General features: G+C 41.2%; 1 long non-coding RNA gene across 1 annotated transcript in view; it reads left to right on the top strand.

Annotated features, from left to right (window-relative positions):
* The first annotated feature begins 468 nt into the window (after positions 1 to 468).
* The window catches only part of LOC128832362 (uncharacterized), a 40,286-nt gene continuing 20,207 nt past the window's right edge, over positions 469 to 20,547 (top strand). Inside the window, exons 1-2 of the long non-coding RNA XR_008443972.1 lie at positions 469 to 524; positions 686 to 777. This is a non-coding gene — a long non-coding RNA (uncharacterized LOC128832362). The remainder of the gene's footprint in view (positions 525 to 685; positions 778 to 20,547) is intronic.

Genomic DNA, 20,547 nt, shown 5'->3' with positions numbered 1-20,547 from the left:
AATTTTAACATGTATAGCCCTAAAAATCAGTTAACCGGGGAACAGCCACCCATTTTGGCCCATATAGGTCACCTTAGCCTCTCTTATTGAATACAAGTAGCAGTCACACTCTGCTTACAGAGCATTCCACAAATAGGAAACCAAAGCATGCTACACTTGCAATAAACTCTTTTGGATCAGCGTAACTTACTCCTTCTCTTTCATCCCTCTATCCAGTAAAGGTTCACTTTAAAAGTGGGCAAAAAAAGGGGAAAATAAAATATGCTTACGATAAATAAAACAATTCATTCAGAAATTAGCTTTATAACTAGGAAAAAGCTTTACTCAGAAACACTTACATTTCATGTGATGAGTGTATTTTGTTCTGCAGATAAGAAACATGCCATGGCACCTTACAGTTGCTATGGTAACGACATACAGGCTGAAGCACAGGAAATCATTCTGATATCACATAATAGGTATCCAGCTCTGTCTATGGTATTTTAATTACCTGATCCAAATTTCAGAGGGAAGGAGATGGAGCGGTATTTTATTTTATTTTTTTACTTATCTTCAAAAAGTGCCCTAGTAGATCAAATATTTCGAAAACAACAGAACGTTGGCACCTCTGTGAAAATTTGACCTGGAGAAGAGCCATAAGAGTATTATGACAGAAGTCTCTAATTTCATCTTTCTAAATTTTCAGGGAGACCTCTAATTTTGCAACTGAAGTGTTCTGCCTGCAGTCAACTGTGTTCCCAATTGGTGGGTGCCATCAGTGGCAGATGCAAGTGAAAGGTAGGTGTTTAGATAACTCTCTCAGTTGTGGGCACATAACTACCTCGTGTGAGAGCATAAAATGTTCCAAAATCTCCTCTAATATTGGGTCCCTTAATTCTTAGGTACCCAGATAGAAACATCAGCAACCAAAAACTAAAGCACTTAGACACTTCTGAAAGTGTGGGCCTGTCTAAATTCTGCTGCACAATTATATCTGAACATTTGCACAGCAAATTCCCGTAATAAGATGCCACTATACCATCACTTGTGCCCACAGCTGAGTAACAATCTGTGGTAGAAAATATGTCCCTCATCATTGCAGAAGGCCTCACCTGCTTTAAATGCCTTTGGCACCTTTTGTTTTACAAAAGATGCACCTTCACTTTTGTGTCTATTTGACATAGAACCATCACCATATTCAATAGACATCTTATGCTCCCACCCTGCATTGGGATCTATTAACTTGGATGGATTCAGCATCTGTGCAGAATCCAACTGCTTTCAGCCTGTCCTTGTGCCAGCTTGGGCGCATAGCTTATTACCTATCTATATATGTGACATACTGGCAATGTATTTGGTTCTGTATGTGTTACTCCCATCTTTTTTTTTTCTTTTTGCTTTGTTTTTTGCTTTGCTTTTGTTTTGCTTGTTTGTTGTTTCACTATTGAAGCCTGATCTAGCAAGTGCATATTGACAAGTTTGGTGATATCACACCTAGAAAGCGTAGCTGTGAGGGACCTGGAAATTCTTAAGCTTGCTAACAAGATATAGCTTTGTCATGCTATTCGTCCACGCTGCTAGCTGCTTGCAGGTTTGTGAGCAGGTGGAGCACTGAAATATAGAAGAACCTTGCTCTCAGAAGCACACAGTGAATGAGATTTTCATTTTACATTTCAATCTACTGCATGCACAATAAAAGGCAGGAAGACAGCGTGAACAGACAGTGCATGTGTATGTAACTGCAAATAAACCTAGCCCCATTGTTGTTGTTGGAAAGTTGCCCAGCAGAGCTGTTGACATTTTAACAATATTGCAGCTCATTTTAGGGAGCTGCTAAGGTTTTTCATGCGTAGGGAAATGTTTGAAACAAGCTGTGAAGGGTTCTCTGTCATAGAGATGGTGCTTTTTAATAAGAGCCCAGATTCTGATCCTACTGCATAAGTGTAAGTGAGTAAATGTGTTATGAGTATTTTATGGCTGCTACTCCTGATGCAATAGATGGGGAGAGGATCCTATCCCCCTATTGCTACTTCACAAGCAGCAGCAAAAATGTAAATGATTCAATATGTCTGCAGATTGCTTGAACAGCTCTAGAAACTGGGGGAATGACAAACACACATAATCTATTGAGGATCAGTCTGCAAGCCAGGGTGACCAGGATTGATGACATCATACCAGGCATCATGTAGTGAAGTTCCCAGATATGGTTCACTCCTGCAAATTCATGAATCTCTGGGGTAGCCCAACAGGTGACACCAGGTAGTGTCAAGGCATGCACCCCTTTGTGCATCGATGGCCAGTTTGAGAGCACGGTGTGCTGGGGTGTTTTTGTCCATCGTGGCGACATGACTGAAGAGAATGCAATGCCACTTTTGAATGTAGTGAGCAATTGGAGGAAGGCTAGGTCTCTGCGGGACTATGACATTTTGCACAAAGTCAAACCACTTTATGTTCAGGATTTGGCACTGACAGTGCACATGGAACGTTCTAGCTGCTCCAAGTCTGTCTGTAAGAGGATCCAGGTCTATGACCCATATAGTTGTACAGGCAGTATACAGATTTGATCTATTCTGAACTTTGTCTCATGGCAGAGACAGTTTTGCATCCATAAGTGAGACATGGACTTCCTGCAGGAGGCGGTGAGACCTATTTGTCAGAGAACATCCCATTTGTTGTAACCACTTGAACTCTGCTTGCGACCTCGGGAGAAGAACTCATCAGGGCTCAACACAGTGCTCAACCCTACCTGCACTACGGATTCCGAGTTTGAGGTTCTGGACCTTGGTCTTCTGCCATGAGACATTCAATGAAGGTCTTCGAAACCTTGAAGTACGGGGCTGAAATTCTCTGTTTTTGCCACAAACAAGGCAACATTTTTGGCATAGTCTTGGTCAGTGAACATTTATTGACCAACCTTGATTCTGACATGTGGAGCATCAAGACCTAATATCCAGCTGATAGTTTGGCAGAATAGTGGCTGGGTGAGTATACATCCCTACCACACACCTAAGGTTTTTAGAAACACAGTGAAAGACATGAACCAATGCATACTCATTCCGGTTCTGTTGTGAAGATTGCACATCAGCTTTAGCAGAACATTTAGGACATCAGCTCCTTTAAGTGTGAGTAGAAGTGGTAGCCTGCCAACCAAATCAAAAGCTGCTTAGATATTGATATATGCCACGAGAAGCAGGCAGTTAAATTTTCAACTGAGCCAGAAGCTGGAGGATAAAGACTGACCAGCAGTAAAACCTGATTGCTGTGGATGATGATGTCTCTTAAGAATATTAGCAAAGATGTTTCTAGAGACTGGTAGCAAGGAGATTGGCCTGTAGCTACGAGGATTATTTGATGCAAGATTATTTTCCTTTGTACAGGGTTACTATGATGTAGGCTGATGCTCACTGGTTCCAAGGCACTCTTGAGCAGCTCAGGTGGAATACCCTCAGGTCCAGCAGCACATCCATTCTAAAACATTTGGATGACCTTTTGTACTTCCTCAAGCGATGGAGGAGCAGTGTTTGTCCCTGGATCTGTTGAAGGTCACATGGCTTTGGACAGTTATCAGCAGGTGTGTGGTGTGACATGGCAATTTCCTGCCTGATCCTTGGGAGACCTTACTGAATTAAGTTTAATTAGTGTTGGGGTCTATATTAAATTAATGGTTTATGTATTATTGTGGGCCAGGATAATCAAAGGACTATATTGAACAATGTGGCAGACAAGAATGATTTCTTGGGACAATACATGTGAAGTGGATTTCCTGGGAAATCTCTAGGGGACGGTGAATACTAATCCCCCATCCCCAGTTATGAAAAAAAAACAGCCTTTTGAAGCTATGCTCTGAGGAGTGGGGCCATTATCTGCTGATCACCTGTTACATGAGACCAAGATGTATAAAGGAAAGACTGAACTATTCATGGGTGTGCCTGTTCTGAGTTAAGGCTGTAATGAACTTGTAACCACAGAAAATATCCGTTGTGGAGTTTGAAGGACTGACTCCTACAAGATCACATGTTGGAGCTGGTGTGATCCCTGTGAAGCTTATTAGTGCAAAAGTAGGTTCTTTTATTGTTTTAATATATTCTCTTTGTAATGCTTTCACCTTAAGAATAAATGTGCTTGTTTTGAAATGGCTGTTTGGTAAACTATAACTGCTTGCAATCATGCTGTTCATAAGCCTTCCAAGAGAAAGCAAAGCACAGATGCTGGACTGTTCAGGCAGTCTAGTTTGCTGGGGATATCACAGTGCAGGCAGTATGTGCATCCTGGAAAAAATCTCTGATAAGGATGGAGAGATATGCTGGTCTTCACCCAGGAAAAGGTATGGTTCAGGATCAAGAAACCAATGTTGGTGTCTTTGGTGGACCATGAAGGGGGAAAAATAGGTGCAGTTGCCCTGAACTGTAGCATATGGTTCAGTATGCTTTCATAATGTGTTTTCCATTTGTCCAGGACCTCATCTGCTGATGAGACATCTCCCCATTTGCATGCTTATGCTTTTTTCACTAACATATCAAAAACATCTTCAGAAAGCCAGAGTTGCTTGCACGATCAAAAGCTGATTGTTTCAGCAGGGGTGTGTGACATTGCCTGGACTGGTATATGTAATGCTATCTTCATATCACCCAAGAGCATACTGAAATGATATATGTGATTTTCAATTACCTGTGTGTATTCCATGGCTTCAACAGGATCCTTGGAATGATGCTGGGCATTGTGCTGTTGATGACACCTGGCTTTTGAGGAGTTGGAACATGTAGTGGGAGCTGAGCGGCAACTAGTCTAGGGGCTGAGTTTGCTGATGTTTCTGTGCCACTGAAGACCAAGTGAGATTTCACTATGGAGCAATTTCAGATGAGGATGTGATCAATTTCTGTCATAGCACATCGCTGGTTTGAAATCCAGCTCCAGCTATGGTTATTGAGGTACCTAAAGCAGGAGCCCATGACAATGTCTGGCACACAGTGTCAGAAGCTAAGTGGTTGTGGTGTTTGGGGAATCTGAACCAAAGGGGACATATTGTAATAGTAAGATTTTATGTTTTATATTTTGTATGATTTAGAATGAGGGATGAAGAATAATGAGATAATTTAGCATGTATTAAATGTATTGGTGTATGGTTTGATCATCTCCTGTCAGCCACCCTTTTTGAAGAGCAAAAAGGAATGGCCTAATGGGCCATTTGGTAAAGATGCATCAGCCAGAATCTGCATCTGAGCTAATTTCAAGAAAATAACAGATGTTTTAAGGTCACTACTTTGTTGTAGGTTTAGCATTTTAAAATAAGTAAAAGAATGCCATGATTGTTTTCTTGTGCATTGCAACTTGATGTTCCTGTTTAAAATGTTCTGTGTAAATTAATTCTGTTTTGTGTGTGAATGAGGAATGTGTGTGTAAAGAGATAAGTGTGAAGGCCATCGCTGAGCCAGATGTATGAGGGAGGAACCAGAGACAGATGCAAGGGCTCCAGGAAGTTGCAACACGCCCATGTTGAAATGTCAGAGGAGGGCAGATTGATTACTTTAAAGATGAGACAGGCACCTATCAATAGGGACACGATAGCTGTGATAAAGAATGAGAAGGACAATTTAAGAAAACAAGCACTTGTCAAACAACAATTGATTACAGCATGATGGAGCAAAACTCATTGGTCCCAATGAAGGAAAATCACTATCTAAATAGGGTGCCTTGCCATGAAATTTTGAGTTCATCCTGCCAAGACTTCCCCGAAGCATTGTATCATGACCTAAGGAACCCGGCTCCTCCCTACCCATGATCAACCTAGCTGGCCACTAGATTGATCTGGACTCTGGACTGGTAACTATAAATCGATTGGTGGGACTGTGTGTGTGTGTGTGGTGTGACTGAATGCATATGCTAATAGTTGTATCTTCAATAAATGTGGCGTATTGCCTTTTCCCCTGAAAAAGATCCTGTGTGCTTCTCATAAGCATAACATTTTTGGTGGAGAATTGCGAAAGGGGGAAGACATGCACTGTGATTTTTGAACATACTGCTAAATATTGCTAAAAGATATACCATACGTATAAAGTGATCGATCATTCATGTGTGCACACCCCAGGTCGTACATGTGCCAGACCATAATGCGGAGGGTTAGAGTCCTCGCTCCTACCCATCTGTTGCAGAAAAATTGCATAGGTGAATATACTCTCGGTCATAGCAGGATCGAGCCCAAAAGGTAGGGGTCTTAGCGTTTTCCCCCGCCTGCTCTGTTAGGCAGAGGTTTTTTTAGTGGGTATAGACTTTTCTGTTTTGTAAGTCCCAGCATAAGTGTGGGTATGAAAGAGTTATAAAGGTAAAAGAGATTCATAAAGAAATATGTCCAGGTGGTATTTTCTATGTGAGACCCAACTCTGAAGGATATAGGAGTGTGGGCAAATAGTGGTAGCACCAGTGTAAGAAATGTTTAAAAGGAAGCAATCAAAAGATGATACTTTGTTCAAAAGATTACTCCTTTTAAACAGATCTTGTTCTGTTAAACCAAACTCTGAAGGATATAGGAGTTGGGCCATATAGTATTTTGTGTGATTGATATTGTGGTGATTTCACAATTTTGAAAGAAATATTTAAGGAAAGGAACCAGGAAGGGTGGGGGCTAGTTGAGGAGCCCACCCTCCTTGCTAAATTGGTAGTGGAACAAAGCCTGTGTCCATGAAAAGGAATGGTTCAGCGAGGAAAGCAGGATCGGGCCCAGACAAGCAGGTAGGCAACAGATAAAAAAATTGGAAAACAGGTTGGAAGCCTTGAAGGCATAGTGGCAGGAGTAAGGAAAAAAAAGTAAGTAAGGGCATGGGGATTTCAGATCCCTGGAACAATATTTGGAATGGTGAAATCTGAGTTGATTAAAGTGTCATTTTGGGAGATAAGCAAGTGATTTAAGGAAAGAGAGTGAGAAGTTAACTCTGCGGAGGCTGGAGGGAATTAAGCAGTTGAACATTGCAAAAACGTTAAAAAAGAAAAGTGTTATAGAAAGAGAATTCTTGGTTTCTTTGCAGCCATTCTGAAGGAAAAATGGCCCCTTTTCCAAAGGAATGTCTATAAATAAGCCAGGCAAAGAGACAATCTGATTTAAATCATTTGACTACGAACAATTTAGTCAAATTCGCTAAAAGAACATAAGGGGTTTCTATTGGAACTTAATTGCCCCCAAATGTATATAAATGTAATCTATGTACAGCTGTGTAAAAATTAAAGCAGTGTAAGGGATGTTAAGAAAACAGAATATGTGTGTATAAATATATTGTATAAATATGTGGAATGTTTAAACCAACACTCCTGGTTTGTAAAACTCTTGTTTTGTAGGTATAAAATGAATTGGTTTTGTTTTTAAATAATATCACTAAAATCCTACTATTACAATATCATGTTTTCATACCCAGTTTGATCATAACCAGTCACAACACCGAAATCTCTGAGCAGGAGCATTGTGTCATGTTGTGGAGCTGACTGGATGTTTGCTGCTAGTTCGTGTAGAATGTGTCTTTTTTCCACAGATGATGCATCTTCTAGTGGTGCATTAGCCACAATGAAAGATAAGTGTCCATGCCCATGTTGAAGTTGAGCATAAATTAAGAGTGGGGAGCTGTGGTTTCACATGGTTAAAGTCTGTGCTAGAGGTTGTCTAATAACAAGTGCCACACCTTGAATATGGTGTGTCCTGTAGAAATGGAATCCTTCCATAGGGATTTGATAATTTTGTGCCAGGCAAGCCTCTGTGATGCCAGAACTAAAATTCATTTGCAAATTCAACACCATTAATCTGGGCTTGAATAGGGATTGGGAGTGGCTGGCTCACTACAGAAGCAGCTTTTCCTCTCCTGGAATTGACACCTCCTCATCTATTATTGGGAGTGGACTACATCCACCCTGATTGAATTGGCCTTGTCAACACTGGTTCGCCACTTGTGAAGTAACTCCCTGCTCTCCATGTGTCTGTATATAATGCCTGCATCTGTAGCTTTCACTCTATGCATCCGAAGAAGTGAGGTTTTTACTCACGAAAGCTTATGCCCAAATAAATCTGTTAGTCTTTAAGGTGCCACCAGACTCTTTGTTGTTTTTGTGATGCCAGAAATTACAGTCTTGTAGTGGGTGAGGCCTTTGGCAATGCAGTACCATTCAGTATTAACACATTGCATGTGGCAACATAGAATTCACCTTTGAGGTCTGGTTTGGACTTCTGGGGAGTTAGGGCCATCAGGGCTGTGCCTTCCCTGAGCGGGGTTTGGGTCATGCCCATCATATGCATGCAAACCCCGTTCCTCCTCTGAGAGCTGGTCATAATAAGGGGTTTATCCCTGGGGCTGTTGTTGCAGTTTGTCATGGCTGGTTGCCCCATTATTTTGCTCTGCCTCTTTTGGACTCGGAGATGCTTTGGGGGGGATGGAGAGGGTGAACCATCCCCCTTCCTGGGAATTCTTCTGCCAGATGACATTGGTTCCTGAGGATGTGGATGACGGTTCTGAAGATCTAGCTCCTTTTCCGCCCTGTGCAGTGTACGCATCAGCAGTCATTTACCTTCACTACCATTGGGGAACTTGGATCTCATTCACTGGGTCTGCTGTTGCCTTCCCTCAGTACCCTGAGCAGGGGACCTTGTTGGGTGCTGTCAACACAGTCAGAGCCAGTCAGACCTGGGGCTAGCATGGGCAGGGATGACCACCCCCTGAAATAGAGCATCTAATGCTGCTACTTACCTGTATAGGGTGAATGATTTACAAAATTGAGACATGCTTTATTTGTTCATCAAGTTATTTGACCATTTCATTGGAATCAGTAAAGTATATGAAATTGCTTGGAAAAAAATCAGTTTCAGTGGTTTCCAGGGGTGGTTCAAGTTATCACTAGTCCTGTAGTATAGGAATTTTTGCATAGATAATTGTTCACCAAGCAATCCAGGGCTGGATTTCTGTAATGCACTGTGCCTAGATATGAATCTCTAGACCTAAAACTTCAGCTGGTGCAGAATGCAGCTTACTTAGGGATGGGCGCTGGCAAGATCCCTCTGCCTTGTAGTCTGAATTAGTTTCTAGTATTTTTCTGGGTACAGTTTAAAGTTTTAGAGACTGCCTCTTTTCTTAGTTCCATGGCAATTGGCTCAGGCACTCAAATTAATAGTCCTTGGTTTAAATGAGAGCTCCTTGCTAGCCGGGCATTTTCAATGTGAACGGATCTCTGGTCTAGAGCTCATTCCCTCCCTGATTTAAAACATTTCTCTGTTGACTCAAGCATTTGGCAAGGCCTATCTATTTTCCCAGGGTTTCTGTGAGGGGATGAGTTGAGAAAGCAACAAAAGGGCTACAAGGCAAGAGATTTTTAGTTTTGGTGGGCTTGGGAGGCTTTGTATGGTGATACCACTCTAATTAGAGTTCTGTATGCATTATTTTATAGATTGCAACTGCAGTTGTAGAACTGGATAGTTACATTTCTCTAAACTAGAATGAATAAAAAAAATTCTGGGGATGGGGAAAAATAACTTGAAAGAGACTGATCTCAATGTATTCCTGCTCCTAGGGTTGAAACCTAAAGTCGCACACTGTAGTACATGTGTTCCCACCACTCTTCTGGCCAATTCATTTCTGACCATAGTTAGTGTAGATGCCCCTGTGGTGTGCAGTTGTGGTGACCATTCTTCTACCCAAGCATGCTACAGTGAATTGGTTTGTTGCCCATACTAACATGATCCTCCATATAGAGGCAATTATGAGACACCTGTGTTTGTTTGTTCAGGCAGGGGGTGAGGGGGTGGATCATGCTAAGTATTTCTGATTTCTGAAGAAGAGTTAGATTGCATTGAAACCAATCTGGAGAAATGTTAAACCACTGAAACCGAAAGTTTGTCTTAATAGAGCTAAGCATTCTTAACTCACTTTCTCGAAGAAATATTTGGAACTGTATTTATTCATCAGATCTTTCCTGCCTCACACGCTCTACTAGTATCTTCCCTTTCACAGAAGGTTACCAAGGAAACTGGAAAATTAACTTGGTATATTCTTACAGGTTCTAAGAAAGGAAACAAAGCTGGAAATCCCAGCTGCCTTCTTTTCACAGCAGCAGAACTTATCTTCCTCACTTGTTTACTGTTATATGGAAACTTTTCTCCACCTGCTGACTATAAGGAAAGAGCTTCAGGGGTTCAAGCAGAGGACTGGGATGTAGACAACTTATATTACATTATGGGTCACTTGTATGATAATGTCTGTATTGGATTGAGAGTGGTTATTATAATACTGTGACATTTTAAGAGTGCTAGGTTATTTATTAGTAAACATTTTTGTGTGGGACAGCCTATCTTGAACTTGTTCAGAGCAGGGGGTAGGAGGTAATCCTACATGATCAAGTAACATTCCCAGGATACATCTATGTTAAAGATGCAAAAACGGTGCGGGTGTGAAACTGAGATACAAGTTCAACAAGTGGGCAGTATAGCAGAATGACACTCTGACACTCCTTTATATAACCACTGAGCTGTACAAGTTGCCAACATCTATACCTTCTCACATTTTAGGCAGGCTGAAAGCTGACTCATGAAGAGCATGTCTAAATGCATGCATAATTATTTGAAAACAGTCACCATATTATTCATACAGAAAAATGCACTCCTTAAAGGGCATTGAACATCTGTGCAAGCTGCTTTGCTTCCATAATTAGCTCCTTTAGGAACATGAACCTTATTTGGACGAAGTCCATTTTACCATATGTGAAACAGACCCGTGGCTGGTGAAATCCAAAGGAGAATACCAGTGTCCATTGTCAGTAGAGATAAGTAAGTGTCTGAGTCCAGAAGGCTGATGTAACCATCCATTATCACTCTTAGTAATTGATCCCAGATGATCTTTGTAAACAAGGGCAATGTGTGAATTTTATTAGGAATTTAAGGCATCTCTCTCCACAGTATAAATGAAGTTATGTGTAGAAGTGAGTAGAGAAAGTTTCAATCTTTTCCCGTTACCAGTCACATATCTCCTGAGTTTTAGACTTGTCATCTTTGCACTCATATTAGATTGATTAGTTTCTACAAGCGTAAGCTAAAAATGAGGTGCAGAGCTGGCACATAAAAAGAAACCCTGGGATAAATTAACATCAAGCTCATCTGCAAGAGTTGAAAGAGGAAAAGACTTTTCTCCTTTTAGCAAAACCTTGTGGGGAATAACCAATGGTTGAAGGGTAAAAGCTCTCCTGAACTGGAGGAGTGAGGAAAAAGCCACCCTAAGTAATGAATATGTTATACAGTATAGAGTAGGCTATTGCGTATTAGCTGAACAAAAGAGTGATACTATTCTTTAGAGTTCTGCTCTGAGGTTTCGTCTTTGATTTGTTGCTGTATTTTACTTATTTGTTGATATTTAACTATATTAATTTATATTTAAAGAATAAGAAGGATGAAATCCCTTACTTTCTGGGTGGGTGACTGCATTGTACAAACTCCTGTTATCTGTAAGTTTGTTAATGCCTCCTTTAAACAAGCTTTTGTCAACTTCTAAATTCAGTGGTCATCTTAAGAAATAATCACTTAGTATGGTCTCTCACCTCCCTCTTTGGGCAAGGTTATTAAGAAGATTGTGACAACAGGCTTACTCCATTGGTATGTAATTTCCTCTAGTCTTTTGGGCTTCAGGCCTTGATATGGAAATAATGTATAGTGCTAATGGATTATCTCCTCACACCATCATCAATCATATGTCTATGCTATGTCTATGTCTATGGGATGTGGTTGACATGACTGCAGGATCAGGTAGGGGTGGACAGAATTACTTTCAGATAGCTTCATTCATTCCCCTCAAAGATGGTTATCATAGAATTGTTGGACTGGAAGGGACCTCGAGAGGTCATTGTCCAGTGCCCTGCATGATGTGGAGTTGCTCCTTTTTAGGACTGTCGCTGATAGTCTTCTAAGACTCATTTTGCTCATCTTGTTCAATGTGTGTGAGGCTACTTCAGGTATGAATTCTTGATTCAAGAACAATACAAATCCACAATATCCAAACCTTATATTGAAGAGAAGCACCAGGCGACATCTACCATTCTACTGCAGTAGCCAGTTATGTACTGGCTGTGTGCATGTAAGGGCTCTGATGTTGAGACAGCTTAAAGATTTGTTTAGAACATTTTCCTAGAGTGAAGCAAAACACTTTTATTCCAGCTTCATTCCATTTATCTGGATGACCCAAGATGAATAGAGGATCATTACTTTTAACACTTGTAGAAGGAGGATAGTGTTTTGTTTTGAAGGAAAAGTGATGTGTAAAAGGTCAAACAGCATTGTCTTCTCCTAGTAAAGTCTATACTACTGATGGAAACTTGAGCTCTGAGGTGGACAAAGACAGGAACACTGCTAATATCCATTTCCATCAGATTAGCTATTGACTAGACATAACTTCTCAAGTTGTCTGCTTTGAAAAGGTTTCCCCTTGAGTTGTCAAAAGGCACAATTTAAGATCATTTTAAATTTTCAGGGGACATCCAGTAGTAGAAAATTCGCTCACACCGAGAAGTGCAAAGAAATCAGGCAATCAGGAGATTATGTTTCCACAGTTCTGAAGAAGAGGAATATGCAACTTCAATATTTAGGAATTTAGAATTTTATAGAGAGAACCCCCAAAGGAAAAATAGATTTTTTAATCCTCCCCTCATTATAGAATACATCTGCAAAAAGTTGTCTGAATTACTCAATTAAAGAAATAAGGGTAAATGATATTAATAAAACAAAGGCAGATACTTATGAAAAAGAGACACTAAATACTAACACATTATATATGCTTTTAAAAGGAAAATAAAAATTTTTCCTTTCAGCTAATATCTGTCAGTTAGAAAAGGGACACCTGGACACTTTGGATGTATTAGTCCTTTCCTTCACCAGAAAACCTATTAGGATGGGGGGGGGGTCTATATATTCAACATATTCCATAGGCAAGACATAAGATTAATTGTTAGCTACTTAATACAACAATTAGGAGGATGCCATTTTAATAAGGGATATCATCATGTAGAAAAATAATTTGCCACTTATTGCTTGTAATATTCTTAATGAAATGAAATTCTCATGAGATAACTGGTTGAATGAGGAATTAATCCAGAACTGTGCTTGCTGCTGTATTTTCCATGTTGTTTGTTTAAATTCAAACCATTTTAAAGGGATGCAATCTATGTTTAAAATAAACTAGGGCCCAATTCTGCACTCCTTATTCAGGCAAAACTCCCAATGAAGTCACACCCAGTGATTTTGTAATATTTGATGGTCTGTTAAAAATGGTATTTGTGGGCAGGAGTGGGAAACTGTAGAATATCAAATTAAGCACTTGTGTATGTAAACTTTTGCTAAATACCATAGCATAAGAATATTACATTGATTGATAAATTGAAGAAAGCAGCCTGTATGGAGTTAAGAAAATCAGGGATTGTGGTTTTAAATATCAAAGTATAATATTTCCTCATTCATTTTACCCCGCCCCCCCCCCTTTTAAAGGGCAAGTGATAACACAAGATAAGATGAGTTTGGAAAAACAATTTTTTGCAATAATTTGTTTGCATTAATTTGGAAGGGGACATAAAAAAGCCAAAATTTATGTTTTTAGACAACTGCAAACTTTTAGCTTTTTTAACAAAGCAAAAATCCCTTCAATTTGAAAACATGAAATTTTCATTGGTTTATTTTTCATGTAAAACACATTTTTGAGCAGCTGTAACAGCTACTTCCATTCATTTTTGCTTTACATTTTCATGTGCTTCTGCACTTCTAGGTACAGCTGCCGCTGTACGTGGAAATATCAAAACTATCACAAAGTTTGACCCAGTCAGACTACAGTGTTCTTGAAACCTTGCAAAGAAAAATGTTCTTGCAAGAAGACTAAAATCCCCACTGGCAGCATTGTTTCACAGCATCTTTACAGAAGGAATGTAAGGCTTTTTCTGGGAAGCTATTTCTAACTGCGTGGATGATTTTTTTTTGTTGCATTTTCCTTTATTTTCATTAGTTTTTTTGTGGCTAGGCTAATTTAAAATAGGGAAATAGGGCCCCATAACTGCATTATGTTTGTAAGGAAAAATATTTTGCATCATTGGATGCATATATGTATTTATATATAAAAAATCTTTATGCCAAATATTTCATACTTTACTCACAAAAAACTCTCATTAAAGACAAGAGGAGTTTTTTCTACATAATGACCAAATTATTTGGTATTGTGAACCTGATCTTTAAGTGATTTCTGTAGCAGCAATGGGAAGATTACTGAAGCATCCCAAGAAGACTGGTGATCTGGATGTGTCTGTTAATAACTGATTATTTTAAGATGGGAGCATTGAATATTAACGACATCTAGTCAGAAAAAGATTCCCATCCCCATTGGAAAATTGATGAAAATGGGACAGGAAGGGGCAATCTTTGATCTACATTGTCTACCAAATTTGAAAACTGAAAAATTTTGGCTGAAAACAACAACAAAAATATTTTGAAAATGGTGCTCTAGTGTCTCATGGGAGTTGTAGTTTGAGAATTTGAGGCACCCATTCTCCTTACAGGCCAGGTTCTCTGGTCAGGTTCTCTCTCCCATGATGCCCTATAATCTCTCTTCTTGGGACGGCAGGTAGTATATCATGGGAGATGTTGTACACACAGGGAGTCTGGCCTTTAGAAGAGAATGGGGACATGAGACACCTGAACTACAGCTCCCATGAGACACTGTGCCAGCATTTCCAACCTGAATTATTTCAGTTTTAGGGCATTCCGTTTTTCAACGGAAAATAAATTTTCTAGAGAAGATGGATACTTTAGTGAACAATTTTTTTTTTCATCAAACTCACTTATGTTGAAAAACAGTTTTGATGGAAACTTTTTGATCATCCCTAGTGCTAAAAGGACTTCAGTGATTAGCTAATGTAATCCAAATCAATACCTGATTTAAGTGGATTGTCTTCAGGGAGAGTTGCGCCTGCTTGTTCATTTGACATTAAAAATCTGTCATCCAACTGTTATAATTTTAGGGCCCAATCCTGCAAACATGAGCTGATCCTGCAAACATGAACAGATCCTTCTTTCAGTAGGATGAAACATGAAAAGTTACATGCAGGTTTGCAAGACTGGGACCTTAATATCTTTCCAGATCCTAACACCCCTATTAAGTAATTGACGAATGTTATGTGCAAATAACCCATCTTCATCCGAATTAATTGTGTTCTGACAAAGGTGTTACCCTAAATCTTCATACTACATAGGCCACTTAATTTAAATGTATGCTGTCAGGGTTCCCTCCCCACTCTGAACTTTGGGGTACAGGTGTAGGGACCCGCATGAAAGATCCCCTAAGCTTATTTCTACCAGCTTAGGTTAAAACTTCCCCAAGGCACAAATACTTTCTTTATCCTTGGACGGTATTGCTGCCACCACCAAGTGATTTAGATAAAAAATTAGGAAAAAGGGCCACTTGGAGTCCCTGTTTCCCCAAAGTATTCCCCCAAGCCCCCTCACCCCCTTTCCTGGGGAGGCTTGAGAATAATATACTAAACAATTGGTTACAATGTGAGCACAGATCAAACCCCTTAGTTTTTAGGACACTGAAAATCAATCAGGTTCTTAAAAGAAGAATTTTATTTTTTTGTAAAAAGTAAAGGAATCACACCTGCAAAATTGGGATAGAAGGTAACTTTAAAGGGTAAATAAAAAGATTTAAAACACAGAGGATTCCCCTCTGACTCTGCTTTCCAGTTTCAAAACAGGAATGAAATTACCTCTTAGCATAGGGAAAATTTAAAAGATAAAACAAAAGAGAATCTAATGCATTTCCTTGCCTTACTTACAATTTTTGTAATTTTAGATGCTCATTTCAGGTATGTTTTCAGGAGATGTTTTTTTTTCTGCCTGGACCCTCTCTCCGTCCAGAGAGGGAACAAACAAAGAGAGCACAAACAAAACCTCCACCCCACCCCCAGATTTGAAAGTATCTTCTTTTCCCATTGGTCCTTCTGGCCAGGTGCCAACTAGGATAATTGAACTGATTAACCCCTTACAGGTAAGGCAATTTAGTACAGCTGCCCTGTGTATATTTATGACATGCCCCTCCCACCTCAAATCACAGGCACTGCTGGACAGCCTGTTTCACACTGGCTGTGATTTCTTCCTGGAGCTCTAGGAGAAAACAGAGTTAATAAGACACATGCACATCTAGACATACTACTGATTATATAAGAACTAACAATATTTTTTACATTTCAAGGAAGATTTTAATCAGCTGATTCTCTGAAACTTTCAGAGGAGAGTGCATCAGCCACTTTGTTAGAAGCCCCTGAAATGTGCTGTATTTCAAAATCAAAATCTTGGAGAGCTAAACTTCACCAAAGAATTTTTTTGTTATTTTCCTTGATTTTCCACTTCAGCGCAGCATGATCGGTTTGCAGGTGGAAACACCATCCCCAAACATATGGGTGTAGCTTTTTCAGAGCATACACATGGTGTAACATTCCTTTTCTGAGATTGACTAGTGGCTTTCTTTCTCAGACAGTTTTTTGCTGTGAAACGTGACAGGATGGAATTCTTGATCTGGTCCTTCCTGCATTAAGATTGCTCCCACACCACGCTCGGACACATCTGTGGTTACTAGGAAATTCTGAGGCCCTTAGGACAGGGTCAGACATGAGTGTCGCTTTAAGCTGGTTAACGGCCTTTTGACACTCTTCAGACCACTGAACTGCATTTGGCTGTTTCTTTTTGGTCAGGTCTGTCAGTGGGGCAGAGATTTGGCTGTAGTGCAGTACAAATCGCCTCTAATATCAGGCCAAGCCTAAGAAGGATTGGACCTGTTTCTTTGACTTTGGAACAGGCTACTTTTGGATAGCATTCACTTTGGCCTGTAGGGGGTTGATAGTTTCTTGACCCACCTGGTGTCCAAGGTACATCATTCTGTTTAGGCCTATTTGACACTTTTTAGCCTTAACAGTTAGTCCTGCCTCCCTTATGTGCTCAAAGACTTTCCGGAGATGCTTCAGGTGTTCTTCCCATGAATCCCATGAATCCCATGAAAATATGGCCACATTGTCAAGATAGGCGACTGCAGTTTCTCCCAATCCCGCTAGGAGACTATCTACAAGTTTCTGGAAGGTGGCGGGTGCATTTCACAGCCCGAAAGGGAGCACATTAAATTCATACAGCCCCTTATGGGTGATGAAGGCTTACCTTTCCTTGGCAGATTCATCTAGCGATACTTGCCAGTACCCCTTGGTTAAGTCTAAGGTAGAGATGAACTGGGCACGTCCCAGTTTCTCCAATAGCTCATCTGTGCGTGGCATTTGATAGTTGTCTGGGCGAGTTACAGCATTTAGCTTACGGTAGTCCACACAAAAGCGTATTTCCCCATCTGGTTTGGGAACTAGAACCACTGGAGATGCCCAGGCACTTTCAGAGGGGCAGATTACACCCATTTTTAGCATGTCCTGGATCTCTCGTTCTATAGCAGTTTTGGCTTGAGGAGCCACCTGGTAAGATTGGGCTCTAATTGAGCCAGCATTAACTGTGTCAATGGAGTGGTATGCCTGTTCGGTCCATCCCGGGGTGTCTGAGAACATCGGCGCGAAGTTAGTGCACAGCTCCTTGATCTGCTGTTGCTGCATACATACAAGGGTCATGAAGAGTTTCACCTCTTCCATGCCAGTGTCACTTTTTTCTTCATAGTAGACACCTTTAGGCCACTCAGCATCATCTCCTCCCTGGGCTGTAAACTGAAGAACCTTTAACTCTCTGGAATAGAAGGGCTTTAGCGAATTAACATGGTACACTTTAGGCTTTAGGTTTGAGGTTGGGGACGCTAAGGTCTTTTGCTCTTCCTGAACATCTTTTAGGTTTTCTCTAGAAAGGGCTAAAGAGTCTCAGAGGGTGTTTTGTAGGTTGTTTACAAAGTCCAGAATGTTAATTCCTGGAGAAGGCATAAACCCCTCCCATTTCTGCTTCACCAACTGTAATGGCCCCTTAACCTCGCAGCCATACACAAGCTCAAATGGTGAAAAGCCCAAACTGGGATGCGGTAGAGCCCTGTAGGCAAAGAGCAACTGCTGAAACACTAGGCCATAATCGTTGGAGTGTTCATTTATGAATTTACATATCATGGCCCCCAAAGTTCCATTACACTTTTCTACCAGGCCATTTGTTTGATGGTGGTAAGGGCTGGCAACCAAGTGGTTCATCCCATGAGCTTCCCAAAGGCTTTTCATGGTCCCTACCAGGAAATTAGTTCCCGAATCTGTAAGGATGTCGGAGGGCCAACCTACCCTAGCAAAAATGTCTGTTAATGCCGGTCTCATGCTTTTAGCCCTGGTGTTGCTTAGAGCTACTGCTTCCGGCCATCGGCTGGCAAAATCCATGCAAGTCAATATGTACAGCTTTCCTCTGGATGTCTTCTTAGGGAAAGGACCCAGAATATCCAGAACTACATGCTGAAATGGAACCTCAATGATGGGGAGTGGCTGGAGAGGGGCCACTTCCCATTCCCTCCCAGTGGAATGACTTCCCCAAACTGTCCTTGATCCTGTTCACCCCAGCATGGCCACTAAGGTGATCATGAGCTAAGTTTAAGAGCTTTTCCCGATACTTAGTTGGAACTACCAACTGTTTCTGAGGATGCCAGACCTCCTTGTGCCCTCCAGAAAGAGTCTCCTTGTATAAGAGTCCTCCTTCTATAACAAACCTGGACCTGTTATAAGAGCTGAGACAGGGTGGATTGCTCCATGTTGCCGTCCCAGCTCCCTTGAGTCTGTCATCCACTTCCTGCTCTGCCTGGAACTGTTCCATTGATGCTGGAGACATTAGTTCCTCACTGGGGTGTGGACTTGAGCTTGGTCCCATTGGAAGTGATGCAGTGCATGGTGTTGTTTCCATTGTCTGTGAACCACTTTCCTCAGGTGCACTCCAGCTGAGCCTCTTGTGCAGGTTTAGCTGCTGCTGCCAGTGCAGGCTCGGTGGTGCCCTCTGGCGTTGGAGTTGCAGACGGGATTGCAAGCGCTGAACTCAGTGCTGGCAATGGTTTTGGTGTTGGTTGCTCCACCAGTTCCAGTTTTGGGACTGGTTCTGGCTGGGTCTCTGCGACGGGATCCACTACTGCTGTCGCAGATGTTGGAATGGGGTCCGGTTCCACCACCTCAGTCTGGGTCTCTGGTAACACAGACGGGGCCCTTGTAGAAAGCTCAGGAACAGGGATAGGCATGAAAGCTTGCTTAGCCTGTCTGTGGGTGACCATTCCCACCCTCTTGGCCATCTTCACATGGTTGGCCAAGTCTTCCCCCAGCAGCATGGGAATAGGATAATCATCATAGACTGCACAAGTCCACATTCCTGACCAGCCCTTGTACTGGACAGGCAACTTGGCTGCGGGCAAGTCAAAAGAGTTTGACATGAAGAGTTAAATCATCACTTGGGCCTCTGGGTTGATGAATTTGGGGTTCACTAAGGATTGGTGGATAGCTGACATCTGTGCTCCAGTGTCCCTCCATGCTATAACCTTCTTCCCGCCCACACTCACAATTTCCCTTCACTCTGAGGGTATCTGGGAGGCATCTGGGCCTGAGGACCTTTGGTGTAACTCCAGTGCAATGAACTGTAATCTGTTGGGGTTCTTGGGGCAGTTGGCCTTTACATATCCCAGCTCTTTACATTTAAAACATCGCCCAGCTGACTGGTCACTGGGGCGAGGTGGGTTGCTGGAGAAAGCCAAAAGGAAAAAAATGTGTCCTTTTAAAATCCTGTGCTTCTGGTTCAAAATGATCCCACCGCGCTGCCACCATGTCAGGGTTTCCTCCCCACTCTGAATTCTGGGTTACAGATGTGGGGACCCGCATGAAAGACCCCCTAAGCTTATTTCTACCAGCTTAGGTTAAAACTTCCCCAAGGCACAAATTCTTTCCTTGTCCTTGGATGGTATTGCTGCCACCACCAAGTGATTTAGACAAAAATTTAGGAAAAAGAGCCACTTAGGCAATTTAGTACAGCTGCCCTGACATATTTATGACATATGCTATAAACCTTTTCAGTTCAGCTGGCCAGACAAAGGAGGTAATTAAATATATACCAAAAGTTTTGAATCCTGGAAGAAAGACTTGTAGGGAAATTTACTGTTTCCTTAATATCTGTTTACAAAGGTGGACTCAGGACAATGGGATAACACATTGGAACTGGACACATGCTCATCTAAGCCAATGCCAGGAAGGAATAAATGTTTAGCTGCAGCTGAAAAAGTAGGATATTTAATAAGAAACGTATGTATTTTGATTCAGTGTTAATGGTATGTCACCGTTGTACATTGAACTAACTTCAAAGAGAGAGGATGGCTTAAACAAAAGCCTAAGTGTATTTCTGATGCTACTTGGAAAAGATAACACTTTCATGGTAACTTTATGAGATGAAAGTATTGGTAGATTATATGTAAGTGATTAAATAGGGAAGGGAGTCATTTGGAAGATTATGCTAGGGAGAAAAACAGTGTGAGATTTAGAAGCTAAGGGCTTGTCTTTGCTGTGACAAGCTAATGCACTGTAGATTCACACCCTGGCTTGCTGCACACTAAT

Source organism: Malaclemys terrapin, chromosome 2, assembly GCF_027887155.1.
Source record: "Malaclemys terrapin pileata isolate rMalTer1 chromosome 2, rMalTer1.hap1, whole genome shotgun sequence".
Lineage (NCBI taxonomy): Eukaryota > Metazoa > Chordata > Testudines > Emydidae > Malaclemys > Malaclemys terrapin.
This window is presented reverse-complemented; position numbering and strand designations above follow the sequence as displayed.